Genomic DNA, 17,556 nt, shown 5'->3' on the forward strand with positions numbered 1-17,556 from the left:
TCAGTTTTCCCCTGAATTCCCCAAACTTCTGGGTTACTATCTGTCTCCATTAAGGGGAGACAGGATGGTGGTCTCCAGACAGGCTAGAATATCCCTGCCCAGCAGAGGAATTGGGCTTTCTGACATAATTAGAAAGGCATGGGTAAACAAGAGGTCTGGCCAACTATAACTAAGGGGTTAGAAAAAATATCAAGTTAAAGGCTTTCCTGAGACTACCCTCATAGTCATGCTAAGAGAGGAGGTGGGGCCCTGGTTGAAGAAGAGAACTGAAAGGCCCACTCCAGTGTCCTGGAAGAGGTCCACCTTTCTTCCTTTGATTTCCAGAATCACCTGGGACTCCTATATGGTAATTGTAATCTGCACCAGTGGAGCCAAGGAAAGGAGCCCCAGGACCCATCAGTTCTGCTGAACCATTTGGGAGATACACAAATACACATAGTCCTTGCAATGTTCTAGTAGATATGAAAAAAAAAAAAAAAACTGCTAATAATTGGGAGAGAAGAAACTATTTAAGGAGCAACATCCATAAATTGATGAGATATTAGAATGCAATGTGCAGCTTGAGCTTGGTGTCATAAGATTGTGGCAGTAAGTCAATTCATTATAACATAAGACAGAGAAAACATACATGTACAGATAACAACTGAGTTGGTCAACATGTAATTATACACATCTAGAAGTTTTCCAGTTTTTCTATTCATGAATAGCATGTTAGTAACTGAGAGTTAGAAGAAAAACAAGGTTACAGAGCTTTGAGGAAAGAAAAGACAATGAGAGAGTGAATTTACCATAGAGGTATGGAGTAGATTGTCTGGAAGGAGTAAAGTCCCTTTGAGGTTTGTAATCATGAATTTAAAATGAGTCCTGTCAGCATTTTTACGTTTTTTCTCAATGCACTTTCAGTTTTTCAGGTCCAGGAAGGAATATATACAGAATTATATTTAAAGATGTTGAAACTTTGCCAGAAGGAAGATTGTTTATGCTACAATCTAAATATATTTTTAGAATTTTAGAATTGGAAGAAACTTTAGAAGTTGTTGTTTTTTTGTTTTTGTTTTTTTTATTACGTTTGGGAGAAAAAAAATCAGAACACGGCTTTTGAAGATTGATAAATTTGCTCTCAAATGCCAGGTAAATGTATTATTAGTCATAATAAATTAGAAATAATAACATACTACTACTTTCAGACTACTTAAAGATTAAAACAAAATAAAAACTTAGAGTAAATGCAGATGGCAGGACCAAATACAGAAGTGGTATTCAAAACCTTTAAATTTATTTCACCTTTGTCTGCTTTGTCATCTTATCTATTTAAAAAGAGATAGACTGGGAATCTTCAGAAACATTTAGAGTCTCAAAATATTTACAGCTTTTTTCTCCTCTGCTGCTGACTATTTTTAAATTCTTCAATGACTTTAACATGAGAGAAATTTTAGTAGCTGAAGTACAGTTGTCTGGATGCTCTTAATCTGAGAGAATTTGCCTTTTCTTAAGGCAAGAGGGTCCAAATCACCAAGAATAACTTCTCTTTAGTGGCTTTCTCTTTTGCGGTTTTCACATGTCATTAATCTTGGCCAATAGTTGATACAACACAAAAAACTTTCTCTATAGGCAGTTTACCATCAATGGAGAGAATGACAACACCAAAGCTTCCTTGTGAAAAGAGTAGACCTCTTCAAATAATCCTTCCACAGTACCTGACTTTAAAATAAACTTTTAGCATAAAACTATTAGAGTAGGTAGATGGCAAGACATGAGCAGGAGGAGAGACCCTGAGAAAAGGGAGGTCTGGAAAATCTCACACCCCAGAGACAACCAGGAATATGCATGTCTAGACATCATACACAGGTGTAATAAGTATAGATTTGACTGTTATACACCCTTCTTGGGGTGGCGGTAATAAGCAATGCTGCCATTAGGTAGAATTTGTATCCAACAATGGGTCCATGCAAGCTCATCAATTAATAGTAAAGGAAAATCCTGCAACCCTAGGCAGGAACTAGGCAGGGGCGAGCTAGACAGGGGCAAAGATGGGGACTTAAGGCTGGAGTGAGGAAACAAAGATAAAAAAGCAGAGGCCGAGGGCAGTGGCTCACGCCTGTAATCTTAGCACTTTGGGAGGCCAAGACAGATGAATCACAAGGTTGGGAGATCAAGACCAGCCTGACCAACATGGTGAAACCCTGTCTCTACTAAAAATACAAAAATTAGCTGGGTGTGGTAGTGCGTACCTGTAATGCCAGCTACTCAGGAGGCTGAGGCAGGAGAATCACTTGAACCTAGGAGGCAGAGGTTTCAATGAGCCAAGATCACACCACTGCACTCCAGCCTGGGTGACAGAGTGAGACTCCGTTTCAAAAGAAAAAAAAAGCAGGGTGGGGAGGCGTGGGGAAAGGCAGAGACAGAGGCAGGAACTTCAAGAAAAAATTCAACACGAAAATCCAACACAGTACTCTTGGGATTGCTGCTGGCTCATTCTCTCTTAGCATCCCAGTCTGCCTCATCATTCAGAGTGTTCTCTTTCTCTCAATAAACTATCTGCCCTCTATTTATCTTCAATAAAGTATCTTTTTTGGCCAAATTCTTTCTCCCAAGACGACTAAGGACTGAGGATTCCTGCATGTCACAGTACCAGAATGTCAGCTTATTTAATGATGAATTTAAATAATTCAGCATATTTATCTCCTCTTGGTGAACACCCTTTTCCATCAGTAAGTCCACATCTTACCCAGTACAGGGCTCAGATCTGCTGACAGTTCCATGGGTCTGACATTCAAACTTCATACTTGAGGTTTTAAAATTATTTCATTTCAATATTGTGACAATCACCCACCCTGTAAGTTTCTTTCTGATGTTGTAGCTCAATTCCATGCATGGACTCCCGCTTTGTTCTAAAATTAAGCTCATCTCAGTTTGGCAAGGCAGCTCCAGCCTTTCCCTCTGTCAGTTCACCTCTTGATAATGCATTTCTAGACAATCAATGAGTAGAAACCTGCTCTCTCATTCATACAGCCTCCTCCCTCCTCCACCATACAACACACGAGCTATAGTAATATTAGGTTGGTGCATGCTTATTGGGTACAATTAACCCATATCAATCACTTTTCCTGCATCATCTATTTTTTCTACATAGGAGAAGCTACTATTATAATGGTTTTACAAATGTAGATGGTGAAAGGAAAGTTAAACAGTTTTTACGCTCTTGAAGCTACATCCCAGCAGCAGAGACAGTTATTAAACTTCTAATTGCAAAATTGGCTATTAAATGGCAATAGTAACGAGTGTTGCAACAAAACAAGAGCACACTAGGTACCCATCATGAACTGCAGACCTCGCTGCTTTGGGGAGGTCAGGAAAGTTGGAGACACACTCCTTGAGGAAATACTATTTGAGCTAAATTCCAAAAGATGAACTGAAATTTAACTGTAATGATGGAGAAGGAGGAGGAGGAGAGTGGGCATTTCAGAAAAAAAAAAAAATATTCCTCCTAAAGACATTGCAGAAAGAACCAAGATAAAACACTGGGACTGGGATGCCTAGACTGGAAGCAAGAGGAGCAGAGGATGAACCTGTGGTCTGAAGTCAGGCCATGCAAGACATGAAGACTGCAACAGAACTTTGTCATATCCTGAAAGCAAGGAGAGCATCTTGAAGTGATCTGGGAGGAATGACGGGAGGGAGGTAGCTGAAATGAAAGCTGGGAGAATGGTTCACAATGCATTGCAGTACTGCAAGATGATGGACTTCTGTGGAGGTAGATGGGAAGGAAAAAGTAAATGGAATTAAGACAAATTTGGTAGGAAGAATAAGCTGAATATCATGGCTGCATTAGCTATAGGGGTAAGAGTGATGAATGAATGCTAGCCAGTTAGACAAAGTACTGTAACCTTAATAAATCAGAATGATTATCTTTTACAGTGTTTAAAAGTTTTCTTACCTCAGGATATCTTTCTAGGTTTGAGAATGTTTTCTTTCATGGTACATCTCTGTAACCTGGAATTAGCAAACAGAGAAAGCCTCAACTGATAGAGTTGAGAAAGGAAGTTCAGCCATGGAGAGGACTCAGATAACAGGTGGTAGAGTCAAAGATTAAAACCAAGAAGATAATAATTTGCCAATATGGCATTAGGCACTAAGGGATTTACTTGCAGAGCTGCATTCTTGGCACCTTTGGATAATAATCTGTGAATACTATAATCACATAATTATTATTTATTGTCTACCTTCTATGAGGTATATTTATTACCTAAGTTTATGAATCCTAAGGCTAATCCTCTGGGGATAATGTTCTTAATGATCACGCGGCTCATCCGCAGTTAGAAAGGTGGTTCCTAGCAGAGGTCAGATAAAACCTAAGTCTGTGTTACTCTCAGGCTGAAGCTTAGAGTCACTGTGTAGTACAGTAAAGCAGAGAGAGTCGGTGAAAAAGGTATCTTTGTTTCCTCACACTGCTGAGGGTTGTAAATCAAAACCAAACTCTCAATTGTGACCCAAGTCTAGCTAAATGCAGGGATGAGGTTGCCAAAGGATCTGAAATCCTCTTTTGATTAGAGTTATACATTCTGATTTGTCTCCGAGAAAATGGGTTAGGTGAGTCCACTTCTGTGTATTATCAAAAGCCTGGTATAGTGGGGAGTGGACATAGAGGGAAGACGTAGGTGAAAAAGCCAAGTGAACTTGGGGGGAACATAGATAGGACCTATAGAAAGCATGAAGTGATATATTAAAAGTACCTGACACCACCTTAACACTTTCAAAAGTACTAAATGAAAGCACAGTTACAGTTTGTTTTATAGTTACTCTCTAAAAATAAACCTATTGTTCAACTTAAAAGAAAGATCATCTTTAGTTTCCTTTCAGACAGAGAACGCTGACATTCTTTCCCCATATTGCATATCTTCCAAATCCCTTTTTAGTGATTCTTAATCAAAATTTTTCTCCTCCTGCAAGATTGGCAAGATACCTCTGGTGTTAAAAGTTCCTCTATCTTGGGAGATTCTGAGTATTCAGGAATATTTGCAAATGTACAATTTATGGCATGATCGTTCAATGTTGTTTTACAGGTTATTTTAGCGGTGTAAAAATTATAGTCCAATCCTGCCTTTAGAATCGTGTCTGTTGAAGCTACTTTTGCACACCCCGCCATCCTAATCTGTCAGATGTGTAGATGACTGGTACGGAAAGACGATGGTAAAAGTCAGAGCTGCTTTTTCTACCCTACATTAAACATTCTCTTGAGCTGTGTGTGGCACTGCAAGTAATGAGTTCCATCTGTGTGTCACTGTCTTCTCCTATAGAGTAATAGCTTTCAAATGTTCTAAGAACTACCTTGGAAGAAACTGTAAAAATAATGTGCTCAAAAAAAGAGGCTTATTTTTGAAGCTTAGCAGCACTTTCCATACACTGTCACCTTACTTCATTCTCCACTAAGTGAAGCCCTTCAGAGGAACTCACAGAGAAAACTCTCCAATTAAATACAGCACTTTCCCCTTATCCATAGGGGCATGTTCCGAGATCATATATAAGTAACCACAGCTAGTACTGAACCCTATATATACTATGTTTTTTTCCTATACATACGAATCTATGATAAAGTTTAATTTGTAAATTTGGCACAGATAAATATGAGCAACAATAACTCATAATAAAATAGAATAATTATAACAATATACTGTAACAAAAGTTATGTGTAATGTTATGTCTCTCTCTCAAAATATTTTATTCTATTATGCTCATTCTTTTTCTTCTTGTGATGATGCAAATGAAAAAATGCCTACATGTTGATGTGAAGTAAGGTGACAGACATAGAAAATGTGATGTAGCTTTAGACTACCACTGATCTTCTGACAGTATGTGAGAAAGAGGGTCATCTGCTTTGGGCTATCCGGGATCATAAAGACACATCGACATCCATGGTGGCATATAAGGAGCAGGGAATTTGATGACTAAGAGTCAGATAGCACACACAGCGTGCATAAGTTAGACAAAGGGGTAATTCATATTCCAGGGGACAGAGCAGAGCAGCATGAGATTTCATCATGCCACTAAGAATGGTAAGAAATTTAAAACTTATGAAGTTTTCTTCTCTGTAATTTTCTATTTAATAGTTTTGGATTACAGTTGACCACGGATAACTGAATGAAACTGCAGATATATGAGGGAGTACTGTATCTCATCATCAAACCCCCAAATAAAGGTTCTTAATATGATTTTATCCAATGTACCTTTATTTAGCATGTGATAGGGTCAGAGATCTTTATAATGAGGAAACTAAACCCACTCAGAATTTTCACATGTACCATTAGAATCATGGAATTTAAGAGCTGGGAGAGCAAAAACTGACAAAACTAAGATTAAGCCACTCTTTTAACAGCATAAATCAGCCATAGTGGGCCCTGTTGGCCTTCATGAACTTAGGGGCTCACAACGTGCATGGAAGGGCAGAAAGAGAGTTCTAGAGTAAGATTCCACAGACAAATGATGGCTGCAATCAGAAAGGAAAACATTGGGCCAAACTATTGGGAAGGATCTTATGGCAAATAAGCTGTGGCAAACAAATTCTTCAGGTCACTGGCCAGGAGGAAATATCCTCAAATTATAAAAGATATTTGGATTAAATAAAGAGCAAGAACAATTTGACATTGTGATACATTGTAGAGGCCTTATTACTGTACAGTCTGAAATATCTTCTAATAGGAAGTCTGCAACCCCTCAGGCCACTGACCAATATCTGTCCATGGCCTGTTAGGAACCGAGCCACACAGCAGAAGGTGAGCGGCAGGTGAGCAAGTAAAGCTTCATCTGTATTTACAGCCGCTCTCCGTTGCTCGCCTGAGCTCTGCCTACCGCCAGATTAGCAGCAGCATACGATTCTCATAGAAGTGCAAACCGTATTGTGAACTGTGCATGTGAGGGATCCAGGTCGCATGCTTCTTATGAGAATCTAATGTCTGATAATCTTTCACTGTGTCCTCCAGAAGGGACCATCTAGCTGAAGGAAAACAAGCTCAGGGCTCCCACTGACTCTACATTATGGTAAAATTATGGAAAAGTTTTCTTCCACAAAACTGGTCCCTAGTGCTTAAAAGGTTGGAGACAATCTGTTCTAATAGATAGTGTGATCTAAGAGACCAAGAAAGACCCCTCTATCAACTAAGATGGACCCAAAGGAAGGAAACAAAGTTATGAGTCAAGGGTTTAGGGCCTGGCTGGAATGGCAAATTTCTAAATTTTTATCGCTAAACTCCCTGACAATAGGAGGTATCAGTTATAATTCTGATTGTACACAGCAGCAGCCTTACAAAAAAATCTTTTCTAATAAACTACTGCAGATCTTAGGCCAGTTTCAGCCAGCTTATTGAGGCGGCACACAAATTTTCTTTGTGTCCTGTAGTTCACCTTTGGACATAAAGAGGCAAATTCCACCTTATTTTAACACTAAAACCCTTCCCCAAAATGAACATAGGATGTATGTTACATACATGTTTACCCAACTACATGCACTTGGCTCCCCTCATATATATGTATAGTTTTCCTCCCAAACCTGCTGAATATGTTTGATACCAGCCCAAGGAGGCACAAAACCCAACTTGTCCTTCTCCTTTTTGAAGAGAGGCACCTTCACTCCATGCTGGAGACTGTCTCTTCCTGGCTTGCAAACTAATATCACCAATAAAGTTCTCTTTCTACTATTTAGGCACTCTAGAGGTCTTTGGGGCAACAATTGCCTTGTGTATCCATTCAGCATCTGATGAAGAAGCAGCAGTTATTCTTTTTTTACATATGGAGAAATCAAAGCACACGGATGTGTTATGACTTCTCCGTATCAAAAACGCTTTTTACAGAGTCTCAGAACTAGGATCCAAAGAGGTTTTTAGTTTAATACTTTCAGTCATTAGATTACGATGCTTTCTGACCTGGGGCCATATGTAATACCTGAATAAATAATTAAAGTGATCTAAAATTTTTCCTGAAGACCTTCAAGAACAACCCATGTTGTTTCTTTGCTTTGATACTATTCTACTTAGAAGGTGGAGAAACAGGCTTTTCCTGATTTTTTTAAGAGTTAAATCTTGCTATCTCGAAGTAGGTACAAAGAGTATGTAATTTGCCAATATAGGAAGCATTTCTAATTACCCACAACGGAATTGAACTCTGAATCTTGGAATAACAGTTTTACATTGGCCTAGTACAATTTTATTTTCTCAAGCGGTAGGTCTATTTTCTAAAATTGGGTTTATATGGTGCCAAGATAAAAGGATCTACAGCAAATAAAGCAAACTCTCTTTAATCTAATTGTTCAGGTACTAGCTAACTTTTAAAGTTGTGATTATTTTGCATGTATTGACTCATATTCATAATAAAACACAGGCAGATCATATTAATTAAAATATAAAATAAGAAATTCATGTAATCTCAGGAACAAAAGAGGTTGGAGGTCATATATATCAATGCATCTGCAATTGTGGTTGTATAATATAATCACTTAAGGAGTTTTTCAGAAACATAATTCTAGCCTCTCATCCTACACAAACTGTATTTGGTCTGGGATCGATGGGTCATATCAGTACTGTTTTTTTTTTTTTTTTCTTTCTTTCTTTCTTTTAAGTTCCCCAGGTGAGGTTGGAAAGCCAGAGGTCTTTTTTTTTTTTTTTTTTTTTTGAGACAGAGTCTGGCTCTGTTGCCCAGGCTGGAACGCAGTGGTGCGATCTCGGCTCACTGTAAGCTCCGCCTCCTGGGTTCACGCCATTCTCCTGCCTCAGCCTCCCGAGTAGCTGGGACTACAGGCGCCTGCCACCACGCCCAGCTAATTTTTTGTATTTTTAGTAGAGACGGGTTTTCACCGTGTTAGCCGGGATGGTCTTGATCTCCTGACCTCGTGATCCACCGGCCTCAGCCTCCCAAAGTGCTGGGATTACAGGCCTGAGCCACGGTGCCCGGCCACCACAGGTCTTTGAGAACTCTGCAAAGCTAAGATAAAAAAAGAACAATCTAATTCCTGGAAGGAAACACCAGCATCCTAAGGGCTGGGAAAGTATAAACTGATTTTCCAACAACTGCCCCTCCTACAGGAACAGACCTCAGAGGTCTCAGGCCATCAGATTTTGAAAAGTATTTCCTCAATCCCTGAATTCCAGTATACAAAAACTGAACAGTTTACTTAAACTGAAAGTAGTGAGAGTTCTTTAGAAAATACTTTTATTTTAGTTTTTTAACAAAATTAGAGACCAAAGCAACATTATATAAAATAGATTTATCAAAGAGCGCCAGAAAGGACATAAAAATATGCAGTTTTTGAACATCATCATACAGTACCGGATAAAAAAATCATCTTACGTCAATACATCTGATATTTAAACTAATGCAGTTGGTTACATATGGATATATTTATAGGTAAGTACACACACGCACACACACACATACACACACAAACATCGTCTTGCCCTGTCAGCTGAGAGGGCCCCAAAGCACTGACAACTCAGTTGTAAAGAGCACGCCTACCACCAAGAACTTGGTTTCTGAAACCATTCTTCAATTTAAAGGAACAAGGACTCCTCAGAGAAATAAGTGATGCTAAGATTAGGGAAGGAAGTATACAAGATAAGCCTGAGTCATTTTGCAGTGCCAGAAAGTAAGTGCTAAAAACAAACAAACAAAAATCAAAATAAAACAATGGTGGAGTATGTCAAAGCCAATTGAAAGAGCTCCCAATGGCCAAAGCTGGAATAACTTGAAGAACAAAAGAAGTAAAATGGTGTTGAATTACAACTGACAGTATGTCAAAGATATCCATGAGTTTATTCATTGTAAGTAAATAAATAAATATATGGGACAAAAGAGAAAACTCTCCAGTGCAGAAGAATCTTATGGGCACTCTGTCTTTAAGGAGGTGGAAAGTAATCTCTGCTCCTTAAATAAGAACTGGACATGGTGACTCTTTAGAGACAAATGACTTCAAACTGTGTTTTTCCTCTATTCTCATTCTACCACAGCAATCATCAATACAGAAGAAGACTTCTGTGACAAGATGTGTGGAGTTTTTCCCCACGCACAGCAGCTAGATGTTCTCAAATTCAGTTTCCACACTGTCTACACAGAGACAGTGTCAGATTCCACAGGGTGAGGGTTCAGTCCCCAAAACTTCCCCCCAGATACTAATTGCAAGTTTGGGCCTCTGGAACTTCTGACTGATTGACTTCAAGTTTGGAGTCCCATGACCCCCCTCCTTAGGTTGTATTAAGTTGCAGCTCACAGAACTCAGGGAAACACTTACGTTTTGTCAGTTCTCAAAGGATATTACAAAGGAAACAGATGAAAAGCATAGGGTGAGGTATAAGGGAAGAGGCACCAAGCCCCCATGCCTTCCTGGACACACCACTCTCCAGGAATCTCCATGTGTTCAGCTGTTAGGAAGCTCCCAAACCCCGACCTCTTGGCTTTTTATGGACACTTCATTACATAGGCATGATTGATTCAACTGTTGGCAATGGTGATCAACTTGACTTTCAGCTCCTCTGCTCTCCCGGAAAGTTGAAGTTTGGGCTGAAATTTCCAACCCTGTAATCCCGCCTCGGTCTTTCTAGTGACCAGCCCTCACTCTGAACCTATCAGAAAAAAAACACACAAAAGACAGCACTTTGGAGAGCTCAAGGACTTGGGGCACTGCATGCCAGGAAAAGGGAATGAAAACTAAATATATTTTTCATAATATCAGAGTAACTTGCTTTCAAAGAGAACAATATAGAATGTGAGGAGAATAAAGTAACTTCTTTATAGGAGGAAAACTGACAAACATTGCCTCAAGTCAGGAGATGAAGGTTAACATCAACAGTGATAAGTCATATTGATAGTATATACCCTTGACACAAAGTGAGAAGAATGGCACTTTGCCTCTGTGGTCTTCCTCCCCAAAATGTATCACTCCAGTCTAATGAAGAGAAAATATCAGACAAATCCCAATTGAAACAGATTCTACAAAATAACTAACGAGTGTTCCACAAAATTGTCAAGGTCATCAAAAACAAGGAAAGTCTGAGAAACTTATAAACAAGAGGAGCCTAAAGGGACATGACACATAAATGACATATGATATCCTGGATTGGATCCTGGGACAGAAAAAGAAGATTAGCTAATAACTCAGGAAATCTGAATAAAATATGAACATTAGCTCTTACCAACTAATTGTTCATTAATTGAAACAAATATATCAGACTAATGTAAGATGTTCATAACAGTAAAAACTGGGTATGGGATATATGGAATTCTTTTTACTGTTTCACAATAATTCTTTACTGTTTTCACAATAATTCTCTAAATCTAAAACTGTTCTAATTTAAAGTTTGTATAAAAAAAAAGAAAACCTTCCTCCATAGAAAAGGATAAGGCAATAATCTGTCCTTTGTTCTTGCATATGGTATACACAATTCTTTCCATTATAGGAAGTAAAGGTCATCATGGTCTCTATTTGGAATTGCTGAGATATTATCTATACCTTTTTTTCAAACTGAATCATGGAGACATTTTTCTACATGAAATCTGGAGCCAGCCATTACAAATATTATATATGCCACAATAGCTTCACATTACTGGGGACTAGTCCCATATTCTATAGAGCATAATTTAAATTTTCAAGATAGAAGCTTCCATGTGTAAATCTCCTAACATTTTTCTCCTACCAATAATGAAGCCTATATTTTGTCATGGTCAGTAGCCCTGCCAAGCTATTTTTCTCTTGGATATTCTCATGGATTTTTTTCCAACACTGGCTGTTGTTCAAACTTACATAATAGAGTTGTCACACTTTATAAACTGTGTTGAATATTCCGATCCCTTTCATTTGAAGAGGTCCTCTATTTCATGCCCAACTAGCTTTGAGGTCCTTCTGAGATAATCAAGTAGTCATTGGCACCTTGTATGTAATAGCCACTGCTGCATGAAGAGTCCATAAATTCAATTCTCTGTGCAAAAGCCATGGAAAACAGAACCCTCCAGCTTAAATTGCTTGCAAGCCACTCTATTAAATTTCTGAGGCTGACCCGTATAAACAAATTTGGGAAGAAATCTTCTATTATTGATTGTGCAATATCAGGTGGTTTAGATGTAAATTTCAACAACTGCTTTCTCCACAGAGTAATATTATACATTCATTTTCCAAGCTACTTTTTTATTAGGTTGATGCTATTTTAGTGATTCAGCTACCTCAATGATTTGTGATCCACAGTCCCTGCAGCCCCAGATAGTCTATTGTCCTGATTCAGTGTGATAATATGATCTATCCTGAGATTTCAGTCTACACTATTATTCCTGCACACATCAGATGGCGAGTTGCTGTTGCACATCCTAAACTAGTTACAAGTTAGAATTCCATCGAACTAGTGTGGATTTCCATTTATTTATGGCTGACCTGAGGCTATTTCCGACACAGGTGACTCTCTTCAACTTTATCTAATTGAAGTTTTTCCATGTTCTCCTGAAAAGAAGTATTACAGACTCGAGTTCTCCATTACCAAAAATATTATCTATAAATAACACCCTAAAGCTCATAGTGTTCCTCCAATATGCTTCAGTTAGAAATACCTTTTTAAAATACATAATCATTTCTGTTTTATCAATAATTTTTAAGAGGCATACATCTTCCCTTATCAGAATCAAAGCACAACAACAGGAAATAAAAGATGTCTTAATTCTCATCTTTTCCATTTTAGAATGGGAAAGATATGGTGTCAGGAAGATAGCCTAGGCAAACAACAAACAAAAACAAAACAAAAACCTCAAAATATCTAAGGAGTAAATGAAAACATGAGCATCTAATATACATATATGCATGCATATGTGGGTATATGCATATGCACATACTCAGAGATGTATGTTTATAGCCAATACAAGCACACAGATGTAAATTCCTGATCTGCAGAGAAGCCACGGAAAGTGATCTCTTAATTTTTCACATGTTATTTTCAACAGATATATTTAATCTTAAAGAAGGTGCAGTTTTAAATACAGTTAAAGGATGAATAGAAGAAAGATTCTAAACTGCACAAAAAAACTATTTATTGACTAGTTTCTTCTCATTGATGTTGGTTTTTCTCTGATAGCAGTAGAATTCCTAATGAACATGTTTCAATATTTTACATTTCTTTGTCAATCTTAAACTTAGTCCTCCTTTTCATCACTACCACAAATAGAGTAGTATAAATAAAAAGCAACACTCCTTTATACTTAATTGTGACCATTTTATGGATTATTTCTGTTCTTTTAGATAATTAGCAACATATCTAATCTACATAGAGCATAGTAACTAATCTTAAATCACGAAGTTTCTAAAATAAATTCTAGTAATTATTTACTTACTATGAATAACTTCACTAACACTAATGAGAGTTACAACACGCTGATTTGTCAGTGACCTAAACAATGGTCAGGTCACAGTTCTCTGAATGAAGACCAATTACCTTTGTACCTTTCAACACCTATTTTGAATTAAGTAAAAATGTGCAATATTAATGTTAAAGTACTCCCAAGATCCATTTTATATCTATTTAGTTCATATATCTCATAATATAATAAAAATTATACAGATTTTGATATAAGAAAGGTTAGTTTAAACATCAGGTCTTGCTCATACTGGCTATGGAGCTAAAACAAGTTATCCATCTTGCCAAACTCAGTTTTGTATTTGTGACATAAAGGCAAAAAGAGTTATCTTTTAAATAAATTGTTCACTTAACGGATTAAATAACAAACTAAATACAAAACACAGCATGGTGCCTGGCCTCTAGGGAAAAAAATGTGTGTGTGTATATATATATATATATATGTGTGTGTGTGTGTGTGTGTGTGTGTGTGTGTGTATATATTATATGTGTGTATGTATATATGTACATATATATATACTAAATATGTACCTCCCTCATCACTTTGTAAAGACAAAGCTTTGGACTTAAACTTTCATTTCTTCTTTGATTCAACAAATACACATCAATCACCTTAACTATGCCAGGCACTGTGCTAGGTGCTACTACAATGGTAGACAAAAAGAGACACAGGTTTTACTTTAATTGAGGTTGTATTGGAATGAAAAATATTGATCTGTGTGACTGTGAGAAGTGTCTAGATGTTCTTTTGCTTCTATTTCTTCATCTATTAATAAGAGATAATGACTTTAATGTCATTAGATTAAAATGAAATGAGACACCATATAAAAGTGATTTGTAAGTATTAAATATTTGTATTTACTATATATTATTTATATATATACTACTATATGTATATGTGTTCTCAAAAGATAAATATTTAATGATATTTCCATATTAAAGTGAGAGGAAGAGGGAAAGCACTTGGTATTTTCCAAAAAATTTGAGGTGAGAAAACAAATATGTAATCAAAATTATAAAATATTTTCTATCTACTTAGTCTTATGTGCTGTAAACTTTACTTAAGAAGAACTCACTGAGCTGTTACCATTTATTTTTATTTTTTTAATTATTTATTTATTTATTTATTTGAGACAGAGTTTCGCTCCTGTTGCCCAGGCTGGCATGCAATGGCAGGATCTCTGCTCACCACAACCTCCGCCTCCTGAGTTCAAGCGATTCTCCTGCCTCAGCCTCCCGAGTAGCTGGAATTACAGTCATGCACCACCATGCCCAGATAATTTTTTGTATTTTTAGTAGAGATGGGGTTTCTCCATGTTGGTCAGGCTGATCTCAAACTCCTGACCTCAGGTGATCCACCTGCCTCCGCCTCCCAAAGTGCTGGGATTACAGACGTGAGCCACCGCGCCCGGCCAGCTGTTACCATTTTAAATGTTTGATTTAGGTCAATTCTGTTCTCAACAGCTTCAGCTCCTACCCCTACACCTGGTACATGGTGATTACTCTGTAAATCTTTCCAGAATAAAGGGAAATGTATATATTTATGGTTAAAACTCACAAACAAGCAAACAAAATACATTTTAAGAACAAATTTTAAAACTCATAAAAGGCAAAATTTTAAAAAGAACATCCTATGTCAATTTATTTAAAGTTGTATAGTTAAGGAATAGAGATTTCCAGCGGTAATACTTTTGATCCGAAGTTATCCATTTAGCCTTGGCTGTTTATCTACTCAGCAGAAATCCTGTAGATGATCCCTCAGCACAAGAATTCTCAGACTGATCCAACATTATCAAAGTGTCTACTTGTCAAAAGCATTGTCCCCTCATAGGTCAATAAATATGGAGCAGTATTGGTTTAGGAACGTGATCATTATTAGATTTCAGGGTAAAAACAGGTTATAAAGAGTCAATATACAATTAGTGAGAATTTTAAAATGCATTTATTTTAAAAGCAATTGAATAAGCATTTGAAAAATACTATACAAATGCAATTCTGGAAATGTGCAAGGGTGCGAAGTATGTGCTATGCTCTCTATAGCACACGATTCTTATTAGTTTCTCTTATTAGTAGTTTACCCTGCATTATCATTATACTTTTTATGTAGGCTACAAAATGAAAGAAGATTCTCTCTGTTCATAGATAATACAAAGTGTCCTTTATTATGTTTCATGAAGCCTGAAGAGCTTACATTTTACAAGCTATACAGTTTTATATAATCTTAATGAATCTAAATGTTCTTCCAGGGCTAATTGCTTAGTTTATAAATCGCAGGAATTTCTCTTTAATCATAGTTAGAAAAAATTATAGAAATAATGTTATCTCTATGAATATATGTTTACAAAACAAATAATTTCTGGTATCTAAAATTATCAGTGAAGTATTCTCTTTTATAATTACTTCAAATGTTATTATTAAATTGTAAAGAGATTATCAACTAATTTATAACTCTGTGCAACATCTCTTTAAGCAAATCTGAATTTTCTAACCTGGTAGGATGTCTTTAAAAATGATAATATTAGTGGCAATGACATTAGTGGTAGCAGTAGTGATGGTGTTTGTGGTAGTCGTAGCTGTAGAAGTACCAAGCACATAAATTGCTTTTACCATACGTAAGTCAAGTACAAATGTTAACACATTTATTCTTTCTAATAATCCTTTAAGGTGGCATTCTGATCTTGATTTCACAAAGAAATTGAGCTTAAGCATATACTCCCAATCATAAAGTTAGGAATCAGTGAATCAGCATTCAAACACAAACAGTCTGATTGTATACTGGGTTTTGAAACTCCGCAATAATGACTCTTTGTAGGCAACAATGGTAGCCAAATAGTTACAGTTAAGAGGCAGAAGGAGATCTGTTTACAACTTGAAGAACTGGTTGATTCTGATTCCAGTCTGTACAGAAGCCTAATTAATATACACCTCTATTATAGTTGGATAACATAATGTTGTAATTGGCAACATTATAATAAAAACATTACTGAGGCCCACAGTTTCTTACATAGTATTTTATGGCTTGGATATTAAACATAAGAATTACTGGTCATTACAAACATTGCACATGGTTAAAAACATCAATAATCGTATGCAGTTTAAGGACTTTTGCTTTCCAAATTAAAGAATAAACACACTTCCTCAAGGAAATACTGCTCAGATTAGACTATTCCTATGTACTTAAAATAAGTTAAATTTAACCATTCATATAATATTAAGATAACAGAATGAGAATATTTCTTCTTAATACTATTAATATTTAATATATGCTATATAGATATATTAAATGTAACTGAATAAAGATATGCCATACCAACACTAATCAAATTAAAGCAGGAAAGCTGTATACATTTCAGACAGAGCAGACTTTAGAGCAAGGAAAGGAACCCAGAATAAAGCAGGGCATTATATAATGACAAAAAAGTCAATCTTCCTAGAAGACATAAAGATCCTCACTGTGCATACACTTAACAACACAGCATCAAAATAAATGAGGCAAAAATTAGTAGGACAGAAGAACAGTAAAGAGAAATAGATGAATTAACTATTACAGTTGGAGAATTTAACATCTTTTTTTAAATCAACAATGGACAGATCCAGCACATAGATTATCAGTAAGAACATAATTGAAGTCAACAATATCATCAATCAACTGGATATAATAGATATCTATAGACTTCATCCAATATCAGCAGATTATACATGCTTCTGCAGCTAACATATAACATTCATCAAGATAGATCACATATTCTAGGCCATAAAACACTTTAAAAAATGTAAAAGAAAAGAATTCATAGTATGACTGCTGTCACACACAATGAAATTAAATTAGAAATCAATAACAGAAAGATAGTTGAAAATTATAAAAATATTTGGAGATTAAACAACACATTTTTAATTAACATATAGGTAAAAGCCAAAAAACAGGAGAGATTTTAAAATATTCTGAAATTTGTGAAAATGAAAATCCTCTAAGAAGTGCTTAGAGGAAAATATGTAACATTGAATGCATATATTAGGAGAGGAAAGACTTAAAGTTAATAACCTAAGCTTATATCTTAGGAAAATAGAAAAAGAATAGCAAGTTAGACACAAAGTGAGCGGAAGAAAAGAAATAATAATTATTAGAACAGAAATACATAAAATTGAAAACAAGAAAACTAATAGAAAAAAATCAACAAAAGCA

The sequence above is a fragment of the Piliocolobus tephrosceles genome, chromosome 18 (assembly GCF_002776525.5).
Source record: "Piliocolobus tephrosceles isolate RC106 chromosome 18, ASM277652v3, whole genome shotgun sequence".
Lineage (NCBI taxonomy): Eukaryota > Metazoa > Chordata > Mammalia > Primates > Cercopithecidae > Piliocolobus > Piliocolobus tephrosceles.